This window comes from Lates calcarifer, linkage group LG14 (genome assembly GCF_001640805.2).
Source record: "Lates calcarifer isolate ASB-BC8 linkage group LG14, TLL_Latcal_v3, whole genome shotgun sequence".
Classification (NCBI taxonomy): Eukaryota; Metazoa; Chordata; class Actinopteri; family Centropomidae; genus Lates; species Lates calcarifer.
In genome coordinates, this window is record NC_066846.1 from 3,912,552 (window position 1) to 3,929,452 (window position 16,901).

Here is a 16,901-nt window from a genome sequence, read left to right on the forward strand (position 1 = left end):
GCACCTGTTTGGAGGCATGTTAACATGTGTGATCACTGTTTTGGTGCACAGGCAGTCGTATTCTATCACACTTAAAATCCAAACGCTCAGAAAAAAAAAAAAAGATCTTACCATCTGTCTCTCTCCTACCTGCAATGCCCCCTCCTTCCCCTCCACCAAGCCACTCGTTTCACGACTGCTCTCCCTGCAGCGTTTGTGTTTACTCGTTCTGCGGCAACAGTTTCCCTTCCTCGCTCCTCTTTCCACTTCCATTCTTTCCAACCCACTGGCTGGGGCCTTTAATCGTCAGTGGCACCTGTCCCCAAGAGCCGTAATGTCCCCCATCCATCAGTTGGGGATGACGGGCTGCATGCCTCAACCCCCCGTCGCCCCCTCCGACCAAGGCAGGTGGGGAGGGTTCACACTCTACCAGACCAGAGCAGTTGCAAGGTATGTGTATTGTAGAAGCTGACGCTCATGGTCACTGGATCTGGACTCTTAATCATTGAGGCCTGATGTGTGTGTCTCACCCCTCCCACCTCAACCCTTACAGCCCTTCCTACACATCCCCAGGGGGTGAGGATGGGGGACGGTGAAGGAGGGAGGGTAGAGGACACCGAGGACTGTCCCTGTAAAGGATGATTCATCTGCAAGCTCTGTGGCATCCACTAATGCCCTGATTGATGCTGGCGGTCAGCAGGAAGTCATCCACGTTTCTGTGAGCATTGCTTGTCAAGTCATATCAATATATTGGAAATTAATTACACAAACAAATTTACTCTAGAATTGATTAATGGTAAGGTAGCTTTCATTAGGAGACTTTTAACTTGAAAAGATTCTAATGAGTTTCTAATTGTGAGATATCTTATAAAACTTACAGATTCAGTGTGTGTAAATATCATTGTATGATGTGATTGATATGAGATTAAACTACAATTTCAGCCTTTCCACTCTGTTACAGAAGGAGTTCTGAGGCTAACATTCATAGTAAAATTATGATTTATTACAACTTGGGTCATATTTTCCATTTCCACCATCAATCCCAACTGTTAATGGAGCATTGCATTAGTTTTGGCAAAGCACTGATGTTGCACTTGCAAGAGTGTTTCATTAAATCTAAATGTGTAAGCACGGCCACTTTTCAGGCGTAGGTGAGCTAAGTTGGTGTCTATATCACCACTAGCAAGAAAGAGGAAGGAGACATTTTGAAATTCATCTCAGATGTCCCGTGTACTATTAAAAGGCTGACACTGATGTCCAGTGTTTGCATTATATTGTTAACAGAGAGACAGAGGACATTATATGACAGCAAGCAGCAGGTGAACAACAGCTCTCGTGCTGCTGTTGGCTGAACAGTATGTCACATTGTTCAGCCAGTAAGTGCCTGATAAACTCTGACCGGGCCATCCTGCAACCGATCCTCACTGACATCCTCTCTGGATGGAGATGATTGAAAATCCTTTAGGACACAGTGCAAATATGCTTTGTTTGGAGGTAAACCCAAAGTTTGGCTAACTTTGGTGTTTGTTGTCTCACTTCACTGGTTTTTTGCCTTGTTGGATTTAGCTGTTGCCATGTTGCTGTGTTTCTATGCCATAAAAACTTTGTTAGTACAGGAAACATTCGACTCCAGAAGCTTAGTGTTGGTATGTAAATTGTAGATAGATCTTAAAAGTGATGTTATATATTATAGTATAAAAAATTACATTTAGTATAAACCCACAAGTACCTGTATATAGTCTACTGTCAGGCAATTCAAATGACAAAGTAATCATAAACAAAAAAAACAACAACGTGATCAAGGCTGATCGGGTGTTAAAGAATTAGATTTTATTTCATCACAATTAGAGGTGTGTGTGAAGCATTTTTCAGAGGTATCTTCACTTTCATCTGCTCTCTCACAGAAATCACATAAATAGATGATAAAAAGCTCATTAACTGCTGTCTGCAGTGAAATGAGCGCCAACACCCTCGCCATTCGCTACACTACATGTCGCTCAGCTGTAATTGGAAAATTCAGCACAAAAAAAAAGAGATAATCTGACAACATGCCAGCATGAGATGTTTCTCTTTCTCACTCTCACTCTCACCTTCTTCTCTATCTCTATATTTAGACCCAGGAGATGAACAGGAAAACGTTTGCGGTAGGAAAAGTGTTTGCTAGAGACATACTTGAAAAAACATAAGCTTGGTTGGATATACTTAGAGGCAGAGAAGCATTTTTATGTCCTTTCTTCCCTTCTCATTACCATGGGGACTCCTCACCATCAAAGGTCTTTGTCTGCAAACTGCAAACCATTTTACCATGTGCATGTACTGTAGCAGGGGTAATAATCCAAGCTGCTGTCTGATCCAACAGAGACTGTGTGACAAAAAATATATAGCCTTAATATATGAACATGAGAACTAGAGACCTGTGGGATTGTTCAAGGACATACTATAGCTCATAGAGAAATGTGACTGTCTTAAAGTTCCATCTGCCTATCAACAAAGTGGAGTCAACCTAGGAGATTTCAGTTAGACTTGTGTTTTACTGTAATTTTTTATCATGTAAAATGCCTGTGAGAAGACACTAAAGGCCCTGAAGGTGAAGTCATACTTAAAATTTGTTGGGATCACCAAACTCCAAAATGCTTGTAAAACCATAAATGTGTAAGTTGTTCCACTATGACACATGCAACAGACTGTGATTGACTATGTCAATCATCCATTGTCATCCAGAGAAAACACCTGTGTAGGTGCTGTACCAAAAGTTACTATAATTCAAAATTATCTGATGTTTGATGTAGGGCTGGGTACTGAACTTCGGTTCTGTTATGGCACCGACCCGGTATCCAAAGATGCTCTGTGTTTCGGTGCCCAGGAGTTAATTCACGTGATCAAGATCTGATAATGCTGCCGGTGATTGGCTGTAACATTACACGCGGTAGAGGCATGCAGGAAAAATAGCCCTGGTATGATGGTATATGCTATTAAGTGATATTAAGATAGGACTAGTTTTTGACTGTGGACCATGAAAAAACTTTTATTTGTGCCTCCATTGCTACTTTTACTTTACACATTAATGGCTGCAGAAAGCATGCTTAGCACTCAGGAATACATTAAATTCTGCAGGTTTGCAAATCTGGATGGAATGTTGGAAGAAAATAAGCATTATCACCATTTAAACAGATTAAAGTCAGCTTATAGAAGTATAAATCTTTTAACTCTCACAGATTTTGTAGAATTTCAGTGTTGTAGCTGCATTAAGTAGCACTAACTCTAATTATACCATGGTGCTGGCCAGTTTATTCTACATAGTGCATCATAATTTATGAACTCAGGTTATATTTTGCTTGTGGACTATTAATCTAACCAGCAACTACACAGCTGTTATATAAATGTATACAGGACATGTAATATTTCTCTCTGAAATAGAGCAGACTACTGAGCAAGAAGAAAGTCTCACAGTAAAATAAATACAATTTAAAAGTTAATAAATCCTTAAAAAATATTTTTGCTTTATAGCACATTTAAAACAAATTCATTCTTAACATGTGCTTTGGACAATGGGAAAAAAGTAGAGCATTGTTTGTGGTTTGTGCCTTTGTTTTCCAGCTGAATACATGACCTTACAGAAATATCCTTTCATCATAACATATCTTACTACTCAAATATACCCATGTGACAAAGGCTGCAGTTTATCCAGTCGATCGACTGTCCAGTCAAATTCTACACCATTATTATTATTATTTTTTTCTTGTTAAAGCTAAAAATACTGCCTTTCACAGTCTTCTGTTATCCTTGAATGCAGGGACCAACTCGTTCACAAAATTGCTCGGCACTTATCTCAAAGTGTTGGCTTCAAAAACAAGCAGCAGTTTTTAACAACAAAGGCAGTCATCAGGCAGACTGGCTTTCATAAAGTGGAATAAGAAAATGCATCAGAAATGTGTGTTCTACGCAGCCACATGTATTTGAATAATGCACTTTTACAATCAATCAAGGCCGTGTTGTGGTGTGTTTTTCTGGAAGGCACGCAGGATGGGTAAAAGAGGACTAGAGAAGTAGAATTTGACTATTGATTAGTATGTGGACAGAAAATACCAGTCAAACTTGGTGTCTAAATACCAAAACAACAAACAAACCACATGTCAATACATGCTATGCTCAAAAGGTTGTCAAAAATACAGAATCCTAGCCACCATCAGTTGTCATTTTCTGGCTGCAAGCTAGCCATCCTTTATCTGCTGCAAGTGTTGATTCTAATATATATTGCCCAAAGAGGGAAACATGGATCATGCACGCAATTTGAGAGGATTTCTCACAAATCACATGTTTAATGGTGAAAAAGGATCCCCTGAATGGCTGTGTGTGTGTGTGTGTGTGTGTGTGTGTGTGTGTGGTGACTGCTCCTCCCTGGGCACCAGCTAATGTGTTGTCAGTGGGGTTTTTAAAGGCAGGATCACTTTCCAGTGCCCTTCAGGAGCCACTCAGATGTGTGACCTTCACCACCACAGGTGCCTCGGGTCCTGACTCTCCTTTCAGATTCACTCACTGCTAGGTAGGATGACATGTGTGTCTGTGTGCTGTTGCATAATTGCCACAGCAATTTGTCCTCGAAAGGGTAACACAGTAAGAAAAATCCTAAAAGACTTTTTGATTCTTACAACATCTAAAAGAGTGTATTTTAAAATTAGTGCTCAGCTTGAAGCCTATGATTAGACCCAGCGTAAATGTAGGTTAGAGAATGTTAATAAGGGTCAAGACCAGAGTTTCTGAACCATGTTCTGAACTGTGAGGTCGCTGAACTCTTATAGATTAAATCATAGTGTTGCTATGGTGACATGTTCTTCGCGGCTGTATTACTATATACCACTGCTGATATTCTTTTTCACTCTTGGGTAACATTTTTATGAATAAAACGTACCCACAAATGGAGTGGAACACAGTATCCTTATGCAGTAATTTGGGGATTATGCTAATAATGCAATTAGCATAAGAGTATGAAAATATACTAGAATGAGACCCATAGTTTTGGGAACGACACAGCTTTTCAGCTTTTCAAACTTAAAATTTCTCTGTTTTAGCAGCACTAATGACATTCAGTTTACCTCCTTTTGTTTGTGCAGCAGCAGAAATGTCAGATACCTAAAAGCTTAAGCAAATGAATCCAAAACTATTTGCACTGTACCACTGGAGAAGGTATGTCTTTTTCTAATGCGGCTGAACTGACCTTTTATTAAATCTTGATGCTTGGCGCAGTGCCAGCAACAGTGACTTTAGTGCATACATGCAGGAAGTGTATATCAGTATTTGAAGTGTACATCTGTACACTCTCATGCATGTGTGGCTGCCTCCTGCTGACTGTTGCCTGGGGCACAGAGCATGGGAATGTGTCTGCCTGGTGTTCGCCGAGCAGCCAGAGTCAGTTAAAAGCAGCGAGCGCTCAAGGTCAACCTCCATCAAAGACCGAAGCCAATCAGGCCTGACACGACCCTGCCATTGCCACATGTCCGGGCACCGGTGCCGCAGCCAAATCCTTTCTCTTCCTCCTCCTCTACTTCCTCCTCATCCTCCGTCTCCCTGACTCTCTCGTCCCGTTCCCCTCCCTTCCACCCACGAAAGCGCTGCTTCTGCCAAAAACCTGCTGCCCTCAGCACTGGTGGAGGCATGTCTCTCAGTCTGTCTCTCACACTAACACACACACACTTGCTTACTCACTGGTTTGCTCATGCGCAAACACACAGACATACACACACCTGCACGCACACTCACAAAAGCACTCCTACATATTTCTCCACTCGCAGGTTATCCCTTTATCCTCTGTCTCGTTTTCTTTCCCTCTTCTGTTTCTTTTGGTCTCTCTTTCACTCTCTCTCTCTCTCTCACTCTGTGACCACCATTGCTCGACTGAACTGCCCACCACGTTGTCCATGAGCTTATTGTTTTTGACAGCTGAGTATAAACACAGAGCCTTTGCTTAAGTTAATCAGAGTACACACTGTGCAAGCTCCAGACAGGAGTTGAGAGTCTTTTATTCTTAAACAAACAGCTCTGCATCCTAACCACCCCAGAACCAATCAGGAGAAATTTCACTTTCTGTCAGGTGTTGGGAGGTCTCCGTACACCTCACTATCTGTTCTTTCACAATTGTTACTTCTCTTAGGCAGTATTTCTCCTTTGGAATCAGAATTTTAGATGGCAGTAAATTGGTGCCATTTGGCTTCTGGAGACATTTTCTTCCTTGGCTTTCTGTGGAGGCTTAAAAGGAGTCATTGTTAAAAGTTACCTAACCTGACTCAAGCCACACATTCATGGAGGAAAAGCTCCAGTACTCAACCGGCATGCTTTCACAGGCTGTTGGACGCTTCAAATGGAGCTCTGTCTGTCTGCTCCTGTGGGTGGAGATGATGCAGTAAATAATACCCAGTGGTGATATCCAAAACGAAGACAACACACACTCTGGCTGTGCGAACAGTTACAGCTACAGTAATATAACACCTGACTGAAAATGATTTCAAACTAGTGTTCTGACTATTTGAGCTTCTCTCTCGGGATGAGCTTCCAGTGCTCTAAAGTGAGGTAGCTCATTTTGTCAGGTGGGAAAAATCCATTGTCAGTACGTCGGCACTGTTACAGTTTTTCACAGTAAAAAAAAAAAAAAAAGAAGAAGAAAGAAAAGGAGAACAACAGAAAAGTACATGGTACATTTGTTCCCTGAACCAAACAAGGAGGCGGACTGGAGGGAGTCTTTTCTAGCATTGAATAAAAAGGATGGATGAGGAGCTGAATATGTGCAGCTGATTTAATGGTCTCCCAAATTGAGTGACCCCTTTCATTAAATTTTTTTCTCATCTATCCATCATGTTTTAAAGCAATCCATCACTTCAAAAAGAGCATTAAACAGTCAAAAATAATTAAGCTGCTGTAATTTATTTAAAACACCTAAGGGATGTTTTTCAAATGCTATAATTTTGATGCATTGTGTATTTTATTTATGGGCCATGCTTCAAGCCCAAGCACATGAGGACCAATCTGGAAGCTGCTGAATACAGCTATGGAATCAGTGTAGAATGTAGCCAATGCATACAATGATGTTTTTGTGATGATTTCTTTTCAAGTTAAAATAATAATATTAATCCTATTCTATGACAACTTGAGTGTTATTTTAATAGTTTTAGTCATCATTCTTATTGGTGATAATAACATTATGCGTACTAAATTACTGAGACTAAATTGTTGAGATGTTGACACCAGAGATGGTGGCTTCAAAAGAAATGCACTTTGTTTAAGCTTAGTGAAAGGATGTGGTTTCAGTTAAATGTTAATTAATGATACCTCCTGCCTCAAATCACTGTTGACTTTTTCCACATTTCCTACAAATATTAGACCATAATCTTATCTAAAACTAAACTAAGTGCTGTGAGTGTCTAATAAAAAACTGCAATCATACTTTAGTTGATATTAGTGGATATTATATTGCAAGACTAGATATTGTAGGCAAACCAATGAAATATGTTGACAGTGAAGATTTTACTGTTTGGTATCAGCATTTTGAAATTTGCCAGATTAGGCTCATCAACTAACTTATTTGTTTGTGTTATGTTTAAGTTTGAACTGCAAGTAAAGTGATCCCTTTCATTAAATTCTTAGCAATTCTTGTCCTGATGGGACTTTGCAATAGTATTGTATTCACTTTATTATTTTCTAATAATAAATAATATTATATTATATTTATTTCTCAGATCTCATGAATTACTTTGGTAACAATGTTATCATAACTGACAGAAATGATGAGGACTATGAAAGCAAGAATGTACCCTATGGTCACCCTGGTAGCTCACCTAGAAGAGTTCAAGGCTGAGTCCTTACTGCAGTGGCCTGGGTTTGAGTGCAGCCTGTCAACACCTCTTTCTCCCCTGCCTTTCCTGTCTCTCACTATTATCACTATCAAATATAGCAGAAATACCTTGCTAAGGTAGAAAATCCTCAAAGCACTTTGATCCAGCATAAAACATATTTAATTACATTGATAAACCATAAGCAATAATCTGGCTAAACTGTTTACATCTTACCCTGTCAGTTTTTTGAATTGCAATGTCGCTATATTCTCAGATTTCAGCAACATCCAAGTACACTGTTACTGTAGAGTTACTGAAAAGAATTGGGGCCAAAGCTAAGGAAATGATACCCAAATTGTAATAAGCCAGAATTTTTTAGACAGAAACGAACCACTCTGGCATAACAACTGGTCCATTTAAACTGGAAACGTACATCATATTGCTGTGACCACCTGCAGGCAATGGTGCAATTAGGGGTGGTGAATTTCAGCAAGTACTAACTGGAGGCCTGTGTACACTGAAGCGATCAAAGCCTAGTTTGCTGCTTTTTTAAATGTTTTATTTTTTTGGGTCACACACCCACCGTATTGCCTTTGAGAATACATTGATTTTGATTTCATTTGGACTATACTGCCGGCTTAACAGTACTTATGACTTAGGGTTTAAAACCAATTTCTGGGCAGACTATTACAGAGAGAATTCCCCCATCTCTTAGAAAAGCAGACTTATCTAAGTGTTCAGTGTTAGATTCATGTGTTAAATCTTTGCCTTGATGTGGTTAGACAAGAACAGCTGCTATGAGCTCCCTAATGAATTGAATACTGGCTTGTGATTTAGGAGATTCACTTAACCATGCTGCGTGTGTGTACGTGGGTGTGAATGTGTGTCTTACTCATTTCCTTATTTCTAAGTGTGCCTTCTTCTGCCCGCATACCGCTGAATGCGTGCCCGCATGTGCGTAGTGTGTGTGTCAATCAGTGCCCCTGTGCGTGTGTTTAATGCTGTGGTCCTCCCATGTCTGCGTGCTCGCCAATGATAACTGATAAACAAAGTGGGAGAATAATAACCCTCCCTTTCTCTCTCTCTCTCTCTCACCCTCCCACTTTGTCTCTTCCCTCTGTGATGACAGCGCTGTCTGCTGGAGTATGCTGCTTCTTGTCTCTCGGCACATTGTGTACCCATTAACAAGGCCCTGTGTGCAGCCCAACCCCCTCCTCCCCACCCCCCACCTCCCCACCCCAATCCTCATCTTCCTTGCCTCTCAGTCGTCACATCCACTGAGCGCTGACACATCCCGGGTGAAGCTAAGTGCTCTGCTGCAGCGTGCTTGCATGAGGGAGCAGCGGCCCAGCCCGGATAAGGAACGGGCAGGGGGAGTGGGACGATGGAGGCGGTGGCACTCTCTTAAGTATAAAACCTTATTAAAAGATTAAATTTGACAGAGTTTGGGTTTGTTCCTTCCTAGGCCAGACAGCAAGACCATTAGCATAGGGGAACACTGCATGGTGTGCTACTTAGTCTCTATTAATAAGCTGAGCTAGAATTGAGAAAAGGTGGTTATAGTTTGGCAGTGGGTGGAGTCCTAATAGATAGTAATGTCCTTGGCTTTGTGATGTGTAGCGTCAAAGGATTTAATTCAGTTTCCATTGTTGGATAGTGTAGTGTAATTTGCTCCAGTGACAGTGTCTGGAATCAGAAATGGTTCCTCTGTGCGGACACCTAATGCACCCAAAGAGTTTTTTATTCTTGATCTTCATCTTCATGGATTTCTCATATTTCGAAATGCATTTTTAAAGCTGCAATAGTGAGAGCACACTTCTTCCATATAAAGTTGGATTTACTGATGGTTGAACCTGCTGCACAGTAGTTGCATTTTTCTCTGCCTGCAAACCCCATCTCCACAGGATGAATACACCATTTAGGCTTGAGGAACACAGACATAAGTCATAGGTATATGAAAGTGAGAGTAGCAAGATTTACATATACAGGTAACAGCTGCAGCTAAAAATAAATAGAACCATTAGCCCCTACATCAGTGAAAGCACAAGTAAAACAATGACATTAATAAACATTGTAATGGACAAATTACACATTAGTTATTATTTATTATTATTACTTACTTACATACAAGTAATTCTACCGTTAGCTGTTGATTAACACCTGCTCCTAAATTAAAAATTTCCTTTTGCATATTACTTTGCTTGACATTTTCATTATTACTGCCGCCTTTTATTGGAATACGCTTAAGAATTCAACAGTGAAATTTTGTGTTTTGCACTGCAGCACCACAGGGAGTATGAAGCATATTCAGGAACAGATCAAGGACTGTGTATCTGGTGAAGTCTCACTGTCTTGCACAAAGACAGTTTAACAGGGTGGATGTTTGCTATTATGGTCTGCTTGTCTCATGAGCATACAGCTGAAGGACAGTTTCTCAACTAAGAATACCGCCATCTGTCCCTATTAGGTTTCTTGTATTCACATATGTTTAGGGACCTAAACACCAGCACATCATAAAAACAGCATTTCTTTGTCTAACAATGATGATATGATATTAACAGTTTGTTGCCCTGTAAGAAAACAGTTGTAATAGATACAAGAGTTAGTAACTAAGGAGGGTTCAGTGGGAAAAAAATACTGTACCTGCTTGCATACCACTAGAAATTCTCGTGTGAGTATATAGGGTCAATATGACCTGATATGAATTTGAAAAACCTGGAGTAGTGTGATCACATTATACACCAACACTAAAAGCCTCTCTCTCATACACACACCGAGACACAAACACGAGTACATAAACATAAGTACAGATACATACATACTTGTGTCTCATATGTCGATCTTGTAAATACAAGGCTTATCAAGCAGCATGGGATAATTGCATAAAAATGTAGCGTAGTTTCTCCAAGTTCCAGGATTCTTTTTAGTAAATAGGCAAACTGGAATTAAGATTTGTATGAAAGTTTTCCGTAAATGAAGCATCCACATCCACTCTACTGAGTGCAGTGAATTTGTTCAGTATCACATCATCGGAAATGGCCCAGCTATCGACTGTAATAAGAGTTTACAGAAGACTGATGGATAGAATGATGACCTTGGATGATGTCTTTTTATTTTTTTGCTGCTAATCTCCTCATATGCATTCTGTGTGACCCTCTTATTCACCTTAAACTGCCAATGACATTACTGCGCTGCTGTAGAATGTAGCATGCATCTACTACTTAACAACATGGCATACAACACCTCCCTCCAGTTGTTCACTAGTATAAACAACTACGTCAGATAGAGGCCATGGATAGAGCCACTCTTGCTGCAGATGTGTACTCAGTCAGATTGAGAGATTTGCGATTTTGGAGTACAGTCAACTTGAAAGTGACTCAGAAGAGGCATATAATCTGCAGTGTTATCTGTGACAGGATTCAAAGGCAGCAATGAGAGGGGACCCCAGGACATTATGGGGACTAAGTAGCTCTATCTGGCCTAGGATGGATCAGCACATGGTGGGGTAGAGACGCTTTGATCATACAGTACACACACACACACACACACACACACACACACATAAACTGTGCAAAGAAAGACGATGATTGCTGCTTCACTCTTCTTGTGCAGTTCATTCCAGGTCTTGAATAACTTGTTAAAGAAGCATATATGAAGCATGTAAGCTTTACATCTTATTTTGGAGTGTAATTTAACACTATTTACGTGAGCACAATAGCATATTATCTACATTTAAGGAAGAGTGGTGCTAAAAAACAAAAGAGGCTCGAGCGATTATCACTGCACTGCTGCTTGTTTAGATGCTTGCTTTCTATTCTCTGAACATTCTCATCTTACCGAAACAAAAAGACTTGTTTGTGCCTTTGATCCACTGTTTTGTGTACACCGAGAGGCACTTTAGTGCCAGCTTCTTCCTCAGCGGGAGAAACTTGATTCCTGTCACATGCAAAAAGTCACAATGTTGAGTTCATACAGTACACAGCCAATCAGCAGAGTGCTCCTTTTTTTTGAGAAAGTTTTATGCTGTTTCTGGTGCTTTTCAAGTTCTGTTGAGTGGAGTAGAAGGAGGAGAAGAAGTGAGAAAGAAATCAGGGATGGCGTTAGACAGGAGTCTGCAGCTGGACCCAGACTCATAATGACGTGAGGACATGGTCTGTGCCTTAGCCTGCAGCACCACAAAGGGACCAATGTGTTGGGTATTTTAAAAATGTATCATAAAATGACACAACTGGGGCCTCATCCATTCTGCATGAGCCACACACAGGGAGGGATTTTATAGTTTACATGAAAAATAGAGTGAGTTGTTCTAGAATGAAAGAAGAGGAAACCACCTCTGGAGGCATCTCAAGTGGAGTTTGATGCCTGAGCAGGACACTCTGCTGTGGTCCCGTGATACAGAACCATCACTTGGTTTTCAGGTTTTGGGATTTACTTATTTGCCTGTACTCTTTTGAAGCACACAAATCCCCTGCCCATGGGAATATGATGATATTTCCTCAACAATGAAGACAAACAAACAAAAAAAAAAATAAAAAAAAATGAACAAACCTTTTAAGACCTTCAGGCATCACAAAAGGGGATGTTTGTTTCAGGATACTGAGAGTGAGCAAACAATGATTAAATGTTGAGGCCAAAATGGAACAGGAACAAAATACACAGTAGGAACAGTGGGATGAACATCCAGATCTGGCTCAGGGCAACAATAGCAACTTAGTCTTTATTGTCACTGTAAACACAAGAAAAACTCAATGAAAGTGGTAAATGAGAGTAACTGTTTTTCTACAGCCACGCTAGTGGCTCTTTAAGGCTGTACAGTGGTACAGTGGCACTCATAATGACAATGCTAACATGGTGTATTGCTCACCATGTTCAACAAATCCACAAAAACACTGTTAAGAATATAATCATTATGGGGATTACTACCATAAGTGTAAAAAAGGGGTTACATTTGCCTTAATTAATCACTGATTTAATGCACCACTCGACAAGCACGTTAAGTGACCTATATCGAACACACCCACCGGTTCACGCTGGATCTACCTGACATGCACATATTGGAACTTCTACCGTCAATGAGGCATGCACAACCTTTCTGCCATTTTTGGCAATGACACTTGAGCACTCAGCAAGGAGCGCAGCAGGACAGAGGCTGAGTGGACTCGATATGCATGCATCTCATTTGCATTGAGAGTGAAAGAGCATGACCTGCATTCTGTGTGTGCGTGCCACAGCGCTGCTGTTGTGCATTAAATCAAGCCTAGGCCAAGAAAACTGAGTTACTCCAGGTCCCATGTAATGGTGATTATAACATTGACATTAATTCTAAAGAAAAACATACAGAATATACCAAACTGCAATTCGAAACAACTATGTATCATTGTTGCTAAGAATTCTGAGGTGCTTGGAAAAGACAAAAGACATGACTATGCACTTGCTCCTCCTCAGACCCCCTCGGCAAACGCCTGATAATACAAGACTCAGTGGACTGAAGTGATTGAAACTTATCTGTTTTTATCCTCTGTTCTTTCACAAATAGCACATAGCTGTGGTGTGCTATTTTGACAGCTTGATCAAAGAAGAAAGGAATGAATGTTTCAACAGCCCTCACACAACCCAGTTCCTACAAAACACAAAACAATATGGAGTGCCAATCAGTCAAGTCAATGGAGTGCATTACAAAAAAGTTTCTATCTGACATCATGTAGCCTGTAAGTTCAATTCTTAAACATAAGTAAAAGAAAATCTACATTTTCTCTAGTGCAGTGTTTCTCTTTCAGGGACCTTTCTGCTATTTTGCTCTGCATTGGCTATTTTTGTAAAACTGACTGTGCCTTCACTCACATTAAAATAGCATTTCTGTTCACCGCACACATCATCAGCTACAAAAGAAGTATTACTCTGACATACAGTGAAAAAAGACTCAGCATGATCCACTGCTGTGCCATGATGAGTGCTCCAGCCCTGCTCCTCTTCAGGCCTCTTGGAGGTGAAAGATGGTGGGTGTCTCATACAGAGCCATCTGTTATGATTATGGAGACCCTGAAGGGGTGAGCGGTGACTAAAGTGGGCTTCTAATTGAATTGGGTGTAGAGGTAATCTTGTCAGAGTGCCGGGGTGGCTGGCACCACTGCCAACAACTCCTCCACAGGCTTCTCTTTACCCCCATGCTGAAATAATGTACGACAGTACAGTTATGGTAGATATATATATATATATATATATGTGCTGTAAGGTATGTGTATGAGTGGCTGTGGAGGAGAGGTGTGTGTGGTACAGTAAATAAATAGCCAAAAGAGTCTAGATCCTTCCTGTCTGACAATTAGTTGAGGGCGAAAAACATGGATTTAGATTTAGACTTGAAATAACTCTGTACAGGCATCATTTACAATAATCTCCTCATATTTTATCAGATCATAACTTTGATGGCTGAAACTTTTTTTGACTCCAAGCCACCTGGCAGTTACAAATGAGAGGATGAAACATTAGTTTATAGTATGTAGGTTATGTGAATGGGCTCCTCAGGGTTGACTCAGATGACCTGGATTGAGGTCTGAGAGCAGTATCAGAAACAGAAAAAGATGTTCTGCTCAAGTTAGTGAGAACATTCTTCAGGTTTGGTTGTGTGTTAAAGCGGATCTTTTAGGTCAACCATGTTGGCCGCTGTTTGCAGAGAATCAAAGTGAAACCAGACAATAACATTACATGCTGTTTAAATGCCTTGATGAATGAATGGTTGGCAAAATGTCAAGGTGCTAAAATTTTACTAGCCAGGACAGTAATCAGTGTATAATCAACTACTCAACACAATTATCATCTCAATAAAATCCCAACACACAGTTATTCAACCTGTGAGTTTCAGCTTTATTTATTATTCTAAATAAGGATGAAAATATGTGCACTAATAGATCAGGGAAAAACTTTGCTGAGAAAAATACTGTCCAAGTTCACACACACACACACACACACACAGACTTCCCTCTGCAGGGCCATTTTCTTTAAGTATAAGACATTGGAGAGATTAGAATACGGAGTTATATAATATTCACTGGCCACTCAGAGAAGTTTCTTATGATTAATGTGTGTAGCTCTCCTGCACCACTGTCCATGCTTGACCTTAATGTCAGCTCATTACCAGCTTAATTGAAAGCAGAAAGTCAGACGTGTCCCATGTCCATGCACAACTTTTATGATTCGTGAACAAGGTTTTCTGTCATGCACATACACACACGCACTCATTCCCGCGGTTATTACTCTTCATCCCACAGTTGGAGGTTTGAAGAGGCCTCCTCATTAATGTCCCACAAGTGTGTGTGGGAGTGGGGTTGCAAATTGCTGACAATGATCATAAGCCAAAAGATTGTTTGTACAGCTATGGTACACACTGTGATTTTAGATAGATATCCATAAAGAATATTTCAGAATACCCAAGTCATTGTTTAAAATTAAATGTACCATTACTGCAGAACTTGTCAGAACCTGGAATATTTGGTAACCCTTTATATTTGGCTACACTTATTCACCATTAACTAGTTGTTTCACATGCATATTGGCTCTTTATTAGTCATTACTAAGCATGATCAGATTCTACAGCTGCTTTGGCCCATACAGCTACAAAGCATATTAAAATCATAATTCATGTTCAACAACTTCCTCACTTACTATCAGTAAGAAGTAATAAGGAGGTTATTGAGGGAAAACTTTTAATGGCCTAGTAGCTGTAGAATATGATCGTGCAGAGTAATGGATTAATAAGTGCTTAATAATGACTAATGAAGAGCCAATGTGCATGCTAATAAACAACTAGTTTATGGTGAATAAGTGTAGGCTAATATAAAGTGTTACCAAATCCATATTTAATTAATACTCTAAGTTGTTGGAGCCAACCAAGATGGCCCAACAGGAAGTAGGAAATTATTTTTGCTACCCCTTCTTTTTTTCCTTTATCTGTCTCCTTCTCCCATCCATTCTTACCATTTTTTATTGCCCTGACCTTTCTGTTTATTCTTTACCTCTCCATCCTAACCCCCTTTTCTTTTCAACTTCCTCTCATTCCATCTGCCTTCTGTTATCTCTCCATCTTTCTGTCCTTCATCTTCTTCCTTTCCTTTACACACTAAAAAAAATGGAGACATTATGGAGACATTGACCTATTGATGAAGAGAAAGAGAAGAAGTCAGCTTGTCAACAGAGGTCTCATATAAAGTGTCTTGGAAAGTCAAAAATTCAAATGGCACATGTGTTACTGTATATGTTAAAACATGTATCAAAGGTATGACAAAAGGGACCATGCACGGCAGCAAACAAGGCAGAGATATATAACCTGTGAAAGCTGAACATTAGGGTGATGTAAAGAAAAGTTTTTGTTTGCCAAAGACATAGTTAGATCAATATTGGAAGAAAAAGCGAACGCAATGGATAGACAGGCAACATTTTTAAATGTATGGGAGTCATTACCAGTGCCTTGCCTAACCCACTAAGAAAAAGTCCTCTCCTCTGGAGCTTTCCGTGGTGCCAACTTGTGTTTGATGCCGTCTAGATCACAAAAGCATCATATACTAAACATCCTGCATGCTCAGCAGCAGCTTACTCTGTTGTAACAACCCAATATGATCCACCTCAACCAGATAACTATCTTCAATCTAGTAATGTCATATAGCGTGTAATAATATATCAGTCAGAGCGGCATGTGTCATGATTTGATCTGGCATTTTGACTGTGGCAGTTCCACACTTCCTGATGGTGTACAGCAGGTTTGTGTACGCTGTGTTTCTACTGAGCAAGAACATACACACACAATCACTTTCATTGTCTTTGATGCCGATTGAAAAACTGAATTTGTTTTTGGTTCAGTTTGGTGGCAAAGGGTGAAATTTCAGAGACCTCAGGTGATGATGTATGCAGGCCTAAAAAACAACATGGGCTGAATGAGTGATGATCACAGTCATGAACTGCAGAAGTAACAACTGAAGTATTTAATTCAGGATATTTGATATCCTCACAACCAGTGTAGCCTAATGTAAAGTGTTACTGAATATTTTTCTTCCAAACCTTCATCATTTTATCTGACTAATGTAACTGCTTGTAATGAAGTTGGTAATT

At 40.1% G+C, this 16,901-nt stretch overlaps 1 long non-coding RNA gene across 2 annotated transcripts in view; it reads left to right on the forward strand.

Moving 5' to 3' along the window:
• Positions 1-16,901, forward strand: part of LOC108882038 (uncharacterized) — a 113,220-nt gene that overhangs the window by 17,430 nt on the left and 78,889 nt on the right. The window contains exon 3 of one of the 2 annotated variants that reach the window (XR_001960726.2): positions 8,932-9,214. The exons of the other annotated variant lie outside the window; for it this stretch is intronic. This is a non-coding gene — a long non-coding RNA (uncharacterized LOC108882038). Of the gene's footprint in view, positions 1-8,931; positions 9,215-16,901 lie in introns of those variants that run through there. 2 annotated transcript variants of the gene reach the window in all.